This window comes from Leucopleurus acutus, assembly GCF_964270905.1.
Source record: "Leucopleurus acutus genome assembly, chromosome: X".
Lineage (NCBI taxonomy): Eukaryota > Metazoa > Chordata > Mammalia > Artiodactyla > Delphinidae > Leucopleurus > Leucopleurus acutus.
The window spans coordinates 31319023-31332599 of NC_139148.1; the positions used below are offsets into that span (position 1 = coordinate 31319023).

At 44.7% G+C, this 13577-nt stretch overlaps 1 protein-coding gene and 2 pseudogenes across 3 annotated transcripts in view; 2 read left to right on the forward strand and 1 right to left on the reverse strand.

The window, feature by feature from the left end:
* The window catches only part of CFAP47 (cilia and flagella associated protein 47), a gene marked incomplete at both ends in the record, with an annotated part of 506613 nt that overhangs the window by 53903 nt on the left and 439133 nt on the right, over positions 1-13577 (forward strand).
* Positions 4528-5198, forward strand: LOC309977988 (melanoma-associated antigen B4-like; annotated as a pseudogene). The gene has a single exon. The product of its transcript is annotated as a melanoma-associated antigen B4-like (transcript).
* Positions 7117-7587, reverse strand: LOC309977989 (ubiquitin-conjugating enzyme E2 D3-like; annotated as a pseudogene). Its single transcript has one exon. The product of its transcript is annotated as a ubiquitin-conjugating enzyme E2 D3-like (transcript).

Here is a 13577-nt window from a genome sequence, read left to right on the forward strand (position 1 = left end):
GCGTCTCAAAATAGTTGAAAAGGGTGAAGAAAGCAGAGGAAGATATTTAGTGACAGTATGATCATCTACATATCCAAAGTCAGATAACCTCAAAAGATCAGGGGCTCAGAAAATCATGCTGGACAGCCCTTCGCATTTGGAAGTTAAATCTATTCAAAGAGAAGTTACATAAAAGGTTAAGTCTTGCTGGTAAAGAGAAGGGAAAAACCAATGTATTTTTTTTCTTTGACAGCACATCCGTCCTGCCTTGCGTTACAACTTCCCTACTTCACATCACTCCTGGGACGGAGACCCAGTCTCTGAAGGGTTTGCAATAGGGAAACCGGTCAAGAGTTTGCAGGGATGGGCCCTTTCCCAGGAAGCCTTTAATCAAGAAACAGGAGCCACGATGAAGGGCCCCTTACGGGTGGCCTGGGGAGAGCAACATGCCAGGCAAAGTTGTCAGCCTGAGCATGCCCTCACTTACTCTTCAGGGTTCTCAGGGACTTGTGAGTCCTACCTAGGAGGATGAGCTCAGGTCAGTAGAGGGAGGAGCCCCAGTCTCTGCCACATGTGGTGGTGAGGACCCTGAATGAGGAATGAAGGAAGCACACCCGCCACCCCCGAACAGTGTGTCCCATGGACTCCTGACCCTGCCGTCAGCCCTCAGAGTCCCCAGACAGCCTTGGCAAGATGTGGCTGAACCTGATTTCCACGTAAGAGGTTGAGAAAGTGAAGACTTTGGCCTGAGGCTGGCCAACTCAGGTCAGTAGAGATAGGATTTCCAAGGTGCGCCAGGAGGAAGGTGAGCACCCTGAAGAGTTCAGGGCCCACCAAACCCATATCAGCGGAGACCTCACAGAATCCTCCCTGTTGCCGTGACAGATCCTGGTGTAAATGTCAGGAAGAGACGGCCTCATATCCTTCTCGGGGATCACAGAAAAGTGCGGAACTTGGTTTGAGGGGGAGGTCCCAGGGCAGCAGAGGGGGGAATCTTAGGCCTTCACGTGAGTCAGATTTAGGGTACTGAGTTAGAACCCTGAGTGGGATCACCATCATATGGTCTCAACCTGCCTGATACAGTTGTCACTCATGGCATGGCAGGTGTGGCCAAGTAAGGCCACCCTCACCTCCTCCTATTGGATCTCAGGGAAATAAGAGCCTTTCTCTGAAGAAATGTCCTCAGGTCGAGAAAGAGGGGAGCCTCAGGCCCTGCCAGGAGTCAAATCAAGGAAACTGAGTGAGGACTGAGAGGCCCACCCACTCTTGCATAGAGGGGAAAACTGGCCCTGCACCTGCACTCAAGACTTAAATCCCCAGGGAAGGGTGTGAGGCTGAGCAACAACCACCACCCCCCATCAGTTTTTTTTTAGTTCACTTTATTTTTTTTTAAAGCAGTTTTAGGTTCACAACAAAATGGAGCAGAAAGTACAAGGAGTTCCCATGTACCCTCTTCCCCGACACAGCTCACACCTCCCCCACTATCAACATCCCCCATCAGAGTGGGCCGTTTGCTACGATCTATGAAGCTACATTGACACATCATTAGCACACGAAGTGCAGAGTTACATTAGGCTTCATTCTTGGTGTTGTACACTTTGTGGGTTCCGACGAACGTATGATGACTTGTATCTACCATTATAGTGTCATACAGAGTAATTTCACTACCCTAAAAATTCTCTGTGCTCTATTCATCCCTCCCTGCCCCCAACCCCTGGCAACCACTGGTCTTTTTGCTTTTTCTATAGTTTTGCCTTTTTCCAGGATGTCATGTAGTTGGAATCACGCAGCATGTAGCCTTTTAAGATTAGTTTCTTTCACTTAGTAATACACATCTAAGGTTCCTCCATGTCTTTTCATGGTTTGATATTTATTTCTAGCACTGAACAGTATTCCATTATTTATCCATTTACCTGCTGAAGGACACCTTTGTTGCTTTTAAGTTTTGGCAGTTATGAGTAAAGCTGCTATAAACATCGGTGTGCAGGTTTTTGTGTGGATGTAAGTTTCCAACTCATTTTGATAAATACCAAGGAGCATGATTACTAGATTGTATGGTAAGAGTATGTTTAGTTGGTTTTTAAAAAAAAAAACAATTTATTGAGGTAGGATGGACATACAAAAACCGTACGTATTTAATGTATACAAATTGATGAGTTCGGAGATAAGTATCCACTTGTGAAACTATCAGTCACCACAGTTTATGCCATAAACATATCTATGACCTCCAAATGTTTCCTCCCACCCTTTTTATTTTGTGTGTGTGATAAGAACACTTACCATAAGATTTAACCTGTTAGAAAGTGTACAATATAGTATTCTTAACTGTAAACTCTATGCTGTATAGTAGATCCCTAGGATTTACCTTGCATAACTGAAACTTTGTAACTTTTGATTAAAACCTTCTCATTTTCCCCATCTCCATAGCCCCTGGCAACCACCACTCTACTCTGCTTCTCTGACTTTGACTATTTTAGATTCCTCATATAAATGACATCATGTAGTATTTGTCCTTCTGTGTCTGGCTTATTTCACTGGAACATAATGTTCTCTAGATTTATTCACGCTGCCATAGCTGGAGAAGTTTTAGCTTCTTTTTAAAGCTGAATGATATTCCATTGTATGTATACTTTACACTTTATCCATTCATCCGTCGGTGGACATTTAGGTTGCTTCCATAGCTTGGCTATTAGGAATAATGCTGCAATGAACATGGGAATGCAGATATCTCTTCAAGGTCCTGATTTCAATTCCTTTGGATAGTAGTGGGATTGCCGATAATATCATATGTTATTTTTGATTTTTTTTTTTTTTTTTTTTTGCGGTACGCGGGCCTCTCACTGCTGCGGCCTCTCCCGCTGCGGAGCACAGGCTCCGGACGCGCAGGCTCAGCGGCTATGGCTCACGGGCCCAGCCGCTCCGCGGCACATGGGATCCTCCCGGACCCGGGCACGAAGCCACGTCCCCCGCATCGGCAGGCGGACTCTCAACCACTGCACCACCAGGGAAGCCCTATTTTTGATTTTTTGAGGAGCCTCCATACTGTTTCCCATAGTGGCTGGACCAATTTACATTCCCACCAACAGTATAGAATATGTTTAGTTTACTGAGAAGCTTGCAAACTGGCTTCCAAAGTGGCTATACCATTTGCATCACCACCAACAATGAAAGCGTTCTTGTTGAATCCCATCCTCACCAGCATTTGGTGCTGTCAGTCCTCTGGATTTTGGCACGTAGTGGTTTCTGGTTGTAATTTTAATTTGCAGTTCCCTAATGGTACATGATGGTGAGCATCTTTTCATATGCTTGTTTGCCATCTGTATATTTTCCTTAGTGAGGTATCTGTTCATATCTTTTGTCCATTTTTTTAATCAGGTTGTTAGTTTCCTTCTTATTGAATTTTAAGAGTTCTTTGTATATTTTGGATAAAAGCCTTCATCAGATCTGTCTTTTGCAAATATTTCCTCTGAGACTGTAGCTCATCTTCTTGTTCTCTTGATGGTGTATTTTTGCAGATTAGAAGTTTAAGGGAATGAAATCTAGCTTATCAATTATTTCTTTCATGGATCCCCATCCCATTTTTTATGAGTTCTGGAAGGAGGTGAGATCCTTGGTCTGAAGGTCCAGCCCCCAGTCAGCAAAAGGAAGAGTCCATGACCCTGTGCGGTATCCAAGTGAGGACTCCAAATGATGACTTAGGATCTAACAAGCTCAGGACAGAGAGGTACCCACAGAGCTTTAACTACTGGGTTCCCCCTGATAAGAGTGGTGGGCTGAGGTGCCCCTCTCACTTCCTTCTTGTGGGTCCTGGAGAGCTTTGGGGTGTCAACTTTAGAGTAACAGAGAGGGGAGTTTCCAGGCCTTGCCAAGAGCTATCATGATAATCCTGAAGCTAAACATAGAAGACCCCCTACATTGAAAAACACAAGTGGACCCACTATCAACCATGCTGTCACCCTAGTCAGTAAAACACAGGGCAGGTAGGCTGCAGCCTAAGGCTCACCGTTTCTCCACTGGGTTCTCAGGGACAGGTTGACCAGGAGAACAAGAGCCCTGCAGAGTCCTAGGGCAGTGCCCTCAAGGAAACCTGCAGAGATGGACTTGGTTAAAGCTTACGTGGAATCTCCCTGCTGAAGGTCCTCACACCATCTCATTCCCCCTCCTCCTCCCTCCTCCAAGTGCGGGCATCACCCACACTCCCGCCTGCTGTTCCTGATCACACTCATCATTCCCTAGGGTCACAAGAGTAAACTCAGTGCTCGTGAGAAATGCCAGCATGCCCGGGGTGAGACCCAGGATCTCCAGGGTGCTCAAACCACTGAGCAGGGAAGAGTCCCCCTTCTCTTCCTCTCCTGTTTTGGGGATGTTTCCTTGGACTCCCCGGTGGCTGGCATTCCTAGGAGCCTCAGAGATCCACATCCACCATCGTTACTTCCCAGCCGTTTCATGCACAATGTCCGAAAAAGATGTCAAGAGCCAAGATGAGAAAGTGCACGTCGCTCTAAAGCCTCAACCTCCACTGAGAGCTTACGGAAGGACCTTCTAACCATGAAGGCAGGGATGTTGATGCAATTCCTACTGCAGAAATATAAAAGAACCCATCATGAAGGTAGACATGCTGAAGGTTGTCAACAAAATGTACAGGAAAAAATTCCCTGAGATCCTAAGGAGAGCCACTGAGCACATGGAACTGGTCTGCGGCCTTGACTTGAAGGAAGTCAAGCTGAGTGGTGATTCCTATGCCCTTGTCAGCAAGCTAGATCTCACCGATGATGGGCGTCGGAGCAGTGGCGGGCGGTTTCGGAAGAATGGGCCCCTGATGGCTCTCCTCGGTGTGATCTTCTTGCATGGCGACCGCGCCTCTGAGGAGGAGATCTGGGAATTCCTGAATGTTTTGGGTGTTTTTGATGGAAAGAGGCACTTCATCTTGGTGGAGCCCAGGAAGCTTATCACAGAAGATTTGGTGCAGGAAAATACCTGGTGTATCATCAGATGCGTGACAGCGATCAAGAGCCCAAGCTGAAACCAGCAAAATGAAAATCCTGGAGTTTTTGGCCAAGGTCGATGATAGGGTCCCCACTGCCTTCCCATCCTGGTATGAAGAGGCTTTGAGAGATGAGGGAGAGAGAGCCCGAGCCAGGGCTGCAGCCAGGGCTGGCACTACTGCCACAGCCAGTGCACATTCCAGGGCCACATCCAGTCGCTCCTGTCACCCCTAGTGAGGTAGAGGCCGATTCGTCACTTTGTGGTTGGAAAAGCCTGTTAACCAGTGTTCCTGATATGCATAAATTCCTGTTGGCTTATTTTTTTGGTAATTTTCAAGTGATTTTCTTTTCAAAAGAAAGTTTATTTAGATTCAGAACATAAGCTTATGAATGACATGGGCACACACTTACTGCTCTTTATCAGATTTAGAAGTAAGAATTTTGTTTTTTGAAATACAAATTGAAAATTTTTAAATCATCTATGTGATCCAGAACAAGACTGCATGGAATTGGAATAGGGATATCCTTGGTAATGTGAAAGAACTCCACAGTAAAATAGGATAAGAAGATAGAGAAAACAAATTAAAGTTGTTCACTTATGGGTTTGGCGTACTCCATTCAGTCTTTCTTTTCCAAAATTTAAAAGATATACACCTTTTAAAGTTAGGAAAAGATATATACCTTTTGCATTTAGGATGTGCTTAAATTATTCAAGAAAATATGATTTTATGGGACTGTAAATTGATGCAGCCACTATGGAAAACAGTATAGAGGTTCATGAAAAAATTGAAAATAGAACTACCGTGTGATCCAGCAATTCCACTCCTGGAAATTTATCTGAAGGAAAAGAAAACAACAACTTTTTTGAAAAGCTATCTGCACAACCCCCCCATATTCATTTATTTACCATAACCAAGACATGAAAACAACGTAAGTGTTCATTAATGGATAAAGAAAATGTGATACACACACACTCACACACACAGTCATACTCTCACTCTCCCTCGGATATTATTCAGCCATTTAAAAAAAAAGGAAATCCTGCCATTTGCAGTAACACAGAGGGACAGACAAAGACAAATACTATATGATCTCACTTATATGTGGAAATTAAAAAAAAAAAAAAAAACACCCAGAGAACAGATTGGTGGTTGCCACAGGTGTGGGGTGGAGGATGGATGAAATGGGTGTAAATGGCCAAACGGTACAAACCATTTACAAAATAAAGAAGTCCTGGGGATGTAATGTACAGCATGGTGACTATAGTTAATAATACTGTATTGTATATTTGAAAGTTGTTAAGAGAGTAGATCTTTTTTAATTGAGGTATAGTTGATGTACAATATTTTATAAGTTTCATGTATACAACAGAGTGATTCACAATTTTTAAAGATTATATTCCATTTACAGTTATTATAAAATATTGGCTATATACCCTTTGTTGTACAATATATCCTTGTAGCTTATTTATTATTTTTTTATTTTAATTTTATTTTTTTGCGGTACGCCAGCCTCTCACTGTTGTGGCCTCTCCCGTTGTGGAACACAGGCTTCGGACGCGCAGGCTCAGTGGCCATGGCTCATGGGCCCAGCCGCTCCACGGCATGTGGGATCTTCCCGGACCAGGGCATGAACCCGTGTCCCCTGCATCGGCAGGCGGACTCTGAACCACTGTGCCACCAGGGAAGCCTGCTTATTTATTTTATATATAGTATTTTGTATCTCTTAATCCCCTATCCTTCCCCTGCCCCTCCCCCTTCCCTCTTCCCACTGGTAACCACTAGTTTGTTCTCTATATCTGTGAGTCTGTCATATTTCCCTAGTTTGCTTTATTTTTGAAATCATTCATATAAGTGGTATTATACAGTCTTTTCCTTCCTCTATCTCACTTATTTCACTTAGCATAATACCCTCCAACTCCATCCATGTTGTTGCAGAATGGCAAAAGTTCATTCTTTTTTATGGCTGACTAGTATTCCATTGTGTGTGTGTGTGTGTGTGTGTGTGTGTGTGTGTAAAGAAGATGTGGTATATACATCTTGGCAATTGTCAGTAATGTTGCTATGAACATTGGGGTGCGTGCATCTTTTCGAATTAGTGTTTTTTTCCTTTTTTAACAGTAATTTAAAGTTTATTCTGGCTATAATGCAGGTTATTCTGACTTTAAGGTAGCATACCTGGCATACTTCTGAGTCCGTTCCTGAGAAATTCTTTTGTACTTCTCTCTCTCTGTTTTATAGATTCATGCAGTCTATTGCACTGGGGGGGGGGGGTCATCTGGGTTTGGATCGTATAGCAGTGAACAAATGGATGAAAGAACGTTAGAAACAATTAAAGGAGGAGACCACTGTGATCTTAGAATATTGAGACAAATGTTGCCATTAGTGTTAATGTCTGAATGATAAATTCTTGTTGCAAATGCAACCTTAGGTAGTTTGAAGGGGTAGTCTGTAGGAAAATGAATTGTCAAAAGGAATACACCACCTTGATATGGGTTTTCATTAGCTTCCATAATTGTGGCTTGCCAATGAAACATATTATCCCCAGCTGGACCTGCAGAGCAGTGTGCTGGAGGGTCACGGGCCAAATCACTAAGTTCCTTATTAATCCCTTTCAGCACCATAGTCTGTGCTTTTCCTCTGGCCCCTCACAGTCTTGGTGTGTGCTCAAAGATCCGGTCAAAACTCTTGACTATCTGGGCGGCTGGGAAGGACTGTCTCTTCATCCTATCCTGGCTCTGCCAGACACAGGCACCTTCTTACTAAACAGAGAGGTTGGACTGGGAGGGTGGGGTCAGAGGCATGTAGACGAAGCTGGGGGGAAGGGTAGATGAGCGGTGGAAACCCTCAGGCTCAGAGAACCATCGAGAACCTGAAGGAGACCATCCAACTTAGTGAGGGGGTGGGGTTGTTGTTTTTTGTTTGTTTGTTTGTTTCTTTTGGATACATACCCAGGAGTGGAATTGCTGGGTCATATGGTAGCTCTATTTTTAGTTTCTGGAGGAACCTCCATACTGTTTTCCACAGTGGCTACACCTATTTACATTCCCACCAACAGTGTACAGATCTCCACATGCTTGCCAGCATTTGTTATTTCTGTTCTTTTTGATGATGGCCATTCTGATAGGTGTGAGGTAATAATACCTCATGGTAGTTTTAATTTGCATTTATCTGATGATTAATGATGTTGACCATCTTTTCATTTGCCTGTTGGCCATCTGTATGTCTTCTTTGGAAAAATGTCTGTTTAGGTCTTCTGCCCATTTTTTTGATTGGGTTATTTGGTTTTTCTTTTTTAACTGTTGAGTTATATGAGCTGTTTATATATTTTGGATGTTAACTCCTTATTGATCATATAATTTTCAAATATTTTCTCCCATTCCACAGGTTGTCTTTTCATTTTGTCAATGGTTTCCTTTGCTGTGCAAAAGCTTTTAACTTTAATTATATTCCATTTGTTTATTTCTGCTTTTATTTCCTTTGCTTTAGGAGACAGATCCAAAAAAATATTGCTATGATTTATGTCAAAGAGTGTTCCACCCATGTTATCTTCTAGGAGCATTATGGTTTCCACTCGTATATTTAGGTCTTCAATTGGTTTTGAGTATATTTTTGTATGTAATGTTAGAGAATGTTCTAATCTCATTCTTTGACGTGTAGCTGGACAGCTACACGTCAAAGAATGAGATTAGAACATAAACAGAATTTGGCGATACAACAAAAGGAAATATGCATTTACATTTGAGCCAGTAACTCCAATTTTTCAGAAATTAACCCCGAAGACACATCCACAACAATGTGAAAATACTGCAATGTCCGTGAATATATTAATTGATAAAAACATGGTATATTCACAGAGTGGAGTACTATACTATGTAGCTATAAAAAAGAATGAGCATGATCTTTGTAAACTAATATGGGTGCTTCCAGGATAGTTATGGATATAGATATATAAAAGAATGTGTGAGTTTGGGGCTAATGTCAGTGATACCAAGCCCAGTGCCTTCCCATCCTGGTATGAAGAGGCTTTGAGAGATGAGGAAGAGAGAGCCTGAGCCAGAGCTGCAGCCAGGGCTCATACTGCTACGCTGGCCAGTGGGTGTTCCAGGGCATGTCCCAAAGCTCCTCCGGTCCCTAGTGAAGGCTGAGCGGATACTTCACATTGTATTTAAAGAAAGCAGTCAGTCTTCCAACTAGCGGAGGGCCAAGGTGTGGCTCATGGGAACACAACATATATTTGTGTTCCTAGACAATATGCACAAATCGGAGATTTTTCTTTTTTCTATTTTTAAATGTTGTTCCTTTCAATTAAAGATGTGTTTAGCTTCAGAGTCTAAGTTTATTAATGATATGACTCACACATTTAGTGCAGCTTATCAGGTTGAAAAATAAGAATTTTGGTATTATGTAACACAAACTGGAAATCCTTGAATCATTTCTTGTCATTCGGAACATTGGAATATGGATTTTTTGTGAAAAAGGAAATTATTCCACAGTAAAGTCTGTGTGATCATGAGATACAGAAAAAAAAATCTGAAGAGGTATTCACTTCTTGTTTGTTTTATTCCTTTTAGTCTTTCTTTGTAAAATTGAAGTATATATACCTGGATTTGCTTATTTAAGAATGTGGGAGAAGTGAAATCACAGTATTTTGCCTTCTTGCACATGTGCTCTTTTTTTTATTTTTATTTTTTTAATTTATTAATTTTTAGCTGCGTTGGGTCTTGGTTGCTGCAAGGGCTTTCTTTAGTTGCGGCGAGTGGGTCTACTCTTCATTGCGGTGCGTGGGCTTTTCACTGCGGTGGCTTCTCTTGTTGCAGAGCACGGGCTCTAGGCACGTGGGCTTCAGTAGTTGTGGCACGTGGGCTTCAGCAGTTGTGGCTCGCGGGCTCTAGAGCGCAGGCTCAGTAGCTGTGGCACACGGGCTTAGTTGCTCCGCGGTATGTGGGATCTTCCCGGACCAGGGCTCGAACCCGTGTCCCCTGCATTGGCAGGCGGATTCTTAACCACTGTGCCACCAGGGAAGCCCTGATCTTTAATTGTTCAAATATCAATTTAGCGTCTGCTCTTCAGAAGGCTTTTGGATGGTACTGGGGATGCTAAGAAACATAGACCCAACCCCTACCTGTAGAATTCTAGAGTCTAAGAGCAGCATTCATAGAAAGCAGCTGGTGAACGAAGATCTAAAGGCCCAATAAAAATAAGGGGTAAGAAGTGGGGGTTGAGGGGTTCCTCATGAGGAGTCTAGTGTAAATGTCCTGATGCAAGGCACTTTGAGACTTTAGGACAATATAAAAGTCCTGCAGTGGGAGATAATTTTAAGTTAGGCCGTATGGTGAGCCAGCCAGTGAGGCTGTGGAAACACTGAACAGGGGCCAGACCCTCAGATGGTGGGTCTCAGAGTTGAGAGACTTAAGCCTGGAATGGAAAACTGCCCTTAACAGTTACTTGGAAACCATGAGTAAACCAGAGAGAAATCTCCACCCGGGGCAGGGATGGAACGTGCCCCGTGCTCCTGTCCCAGTGCAGGTGAACACAATGCACAACCTAGGTGTTTTATGCACATCATCTCCAAGGAGTGTCTTTGAAATAAAGGTGACAGTAGTCTGAAACTGGAAACTCAGAAGCCAGTGGGCTGATACTCTTTGCTGGGGGACAAGGAGTCAGAGCCCATTCTATTAAAAGGGCATTCACATTCAGTTTTTTTTTTTTTTTTTTGGTTGTAATTCCGCAAAGTCTACGAGAGGTGTAGATTTTTGGTGACGGTAAAGTTAATGACGATAGGGGTTGTTTAGTTTAATGAAAGGGCAGCTTGGAAGGAAGAAAGAGTTAGTCTTGGAAGCAAATTCTAGAATATTTGAATTTCATTCAGTTGGAAGGAAAATATAATTTTCATATTTGATTTATTGGGGAAATTAAAGATTCTTTGTAAACAGCATTTTGGACTGATTTGGTGTTCCATGTCCTAGAATGCCACATATTCTCTGATATCTCCTGGATTTAAAAATTCCTTCAGGGTGGGTGGTATCGTCTGCAGCCAAAATAATCATAATCATGGTAAAAACAGACATTGTGTAAAGTCTCAATGTGGTCCAGGCGCTGTGCCAGGTGTTTTACATACATTACCTGCATGCCACTAGCCCTGCAAAATAGGGCTTAACAAAGCCACTTCACCTGAGGCTCACAGAGCTTGGTGATGGACCTGAGTTCACACAGCTAATAGGTCACATGGCTGGGACTGGACCTCTGGTCTGAATTTGTCCAGAGCTTGCGCCATTCCACTCCTCCCAGCCTGAGGCTGATCATGAGTCAGTTAATTCACTGTCTTCTAACACTTCAAAATGTATCTTGAGTGATGAAAAGAAGGACTCTGTGACCAAAACACTGGATTGGAATACATACCCACAGCAGTACGAATACCGAAATAAACAAGAGATATGAATAAAGGAGAGAAAGAGATAATGCTCGGTACAATATGATCATCTGCATGTGCAAAATCAGATACCCTCAAATGATCAGGGGCTTACAAGATTATCTGGCTCTATCCTTCTATGTAGAAAGTAAATATTTTAGAACTACCCTAAGTCTAGCTGGTGAAGAGAAGGAATATATCAGCTTTTTTTCTCTGACAGCATAACATCTGTCCTGAGTTCCTTAATTTGTGCTGTATTTTCCTAATCTTACATCACTTTCGGGACAGAGACCCATTTTCTCCCAAGATTTGCAATAGGGTAACCGGTCAAATGTTTCTAGGAATATGCGTTTCCCAGGAAGCCTTTAATCAAGAGACAGAAGCTGATATAAGAACCCCCATGAATGAGGACCGAGGAGACAATCACCCCTGAATATAGGAGTTATCCAAAGACTAAGGAGAGTGACCTCAGTTCCGTAGAAGGAGGAGTGCCAGGCTTTGTTAGATGTAGTGAGCATGTTGAGTGAGGAATCATGGAAGGACCCAGCCAGAACAGTGAGGTCCTATAGAGTTGCATCCCTGCTGCCTGTTCTTGGAGGCCCCAATGGACTATGGTCATATGAGGATCACCCTGACTTTCAACTTGGAATTCTTAGGAGAGTAGGACCTTGATGTAAGACAAGCAGCTTCAGGAAAGCAGAGATTGGAGTTACAGGATTGATCCTGTGTCAAGGTGAGGATCTGAATGTGGACTAAGGGTAGCACGCACAGCATAAAAGGAGGCCCCGGAAAAATCTCTGATGCTGTCATCCCCGGGAAGCTCTGGCCATAGATGTCAGGTTGATTTCAGCCTGGAAAGTCTCAGTGAGGTGAGGGTCTCTGTCTAATGGGGTTGGCCTCAGTTTTGCAGAGAGAGAGATAGAGACCTGAGCCCTAACAAGAATTCATGTGATGATGCTGAGTGTTATGAGGGGACCCCCAAAAGCAGAGGGGGCCAAATAGAATTCTGTACAGTTCTTAGCCCTGGGAGACCCAGAAGAGCTACTGCTGAGTCATCCCCTCATTCCACCCGAGTGATCTCAGGGAGGGAAGGACCTCATCTAGCAGGATCAGACTCCAGTTCTGCAGAGGGGGACGTCTTGGCCATAACCAGAGTCAAGGTGAGGACCCTCAGTGCTAATGAGGGGGTCTCTCCCCCAAGGAGGAAGGCTCACAGGGTGGCGCCCGTCTTGTCAGGCAGAGATGGTCGGAGCAGCGCCCTGACTTTCCCCCACTAGGGCCTCGGGGAGGTGAGGGCTTGGTTCGGAGGCTGGAGGACCCAGGACCATAGACGGAGGGGTCTCGGGGTCTGATAGACGGCACTGGCAGGAGGCAGGGGCCGCTGAACCCCGAACAGTGGGCGTTCCCACAGAGTCCCGCCCCTACCGTCAGCCCTCGGATACCCCACGCAGCGCCGGATGCGGCTCCCCCGGATTTCCGCTTCGGAAGCGAGGAGCCCGACCGGGAGCCGCGGCGTTTGTTCGTCCGAGTGTGGGTTTTCAGGACTCGTCCGGAGCCACGGTGAGAACCTGAATGTAGCCTGCAGGGACCTTCCCTCCCCCCTCTCCCCATAACAAAGGTGACCCCTGCCTCCCGCCCCTGCCTGCCATCAGCAGCATGAGACCCTGATCTGACCTATATGCCAGAGGAGTTGCCGTCTGGAGGGCCTCAGAGAGTGGAGGGCCTTTGTCTGGAGGGGGCGGCTTCTTAGGCAAAGGATGTAGTCTTGTCCCCAGCAGGTGAAAAGTGGGACCTTCAGAGCTGACGAGGGTCCCTCCTTCCGAAAGGCGTGACTGCACGGGGCCCCCTCCCGCCTTCACTCGTGCGATGCTCTAGAGTAATTCAGGCTGAGAGAACCCCTCATTTCTGCCTGGGGTGGGAAGTGGGGTTGGGGCCTAGGGAACGTTCGGGTAGAGAAAGGCCTTTATGGAAAGGGGGCAGGACTTCCCTGGCGGTCCAGTGGTTAAGACTCCTCGCTTCCACTGCAGGGGGCGCACCTTCGATCCCTGGTAGGGGAACTAAGATCCCACGTGCCACATGGTGCGGCCAAAAAGAAAGGGCGGGGGCGTGGACCAAGGGGGTGTTCTGTACGCTAAGTGAAATAAGTCAGACAGAGAAAAACAAATACTGTATGATTTCACTTACACGTGGAAGCTGAAAAAA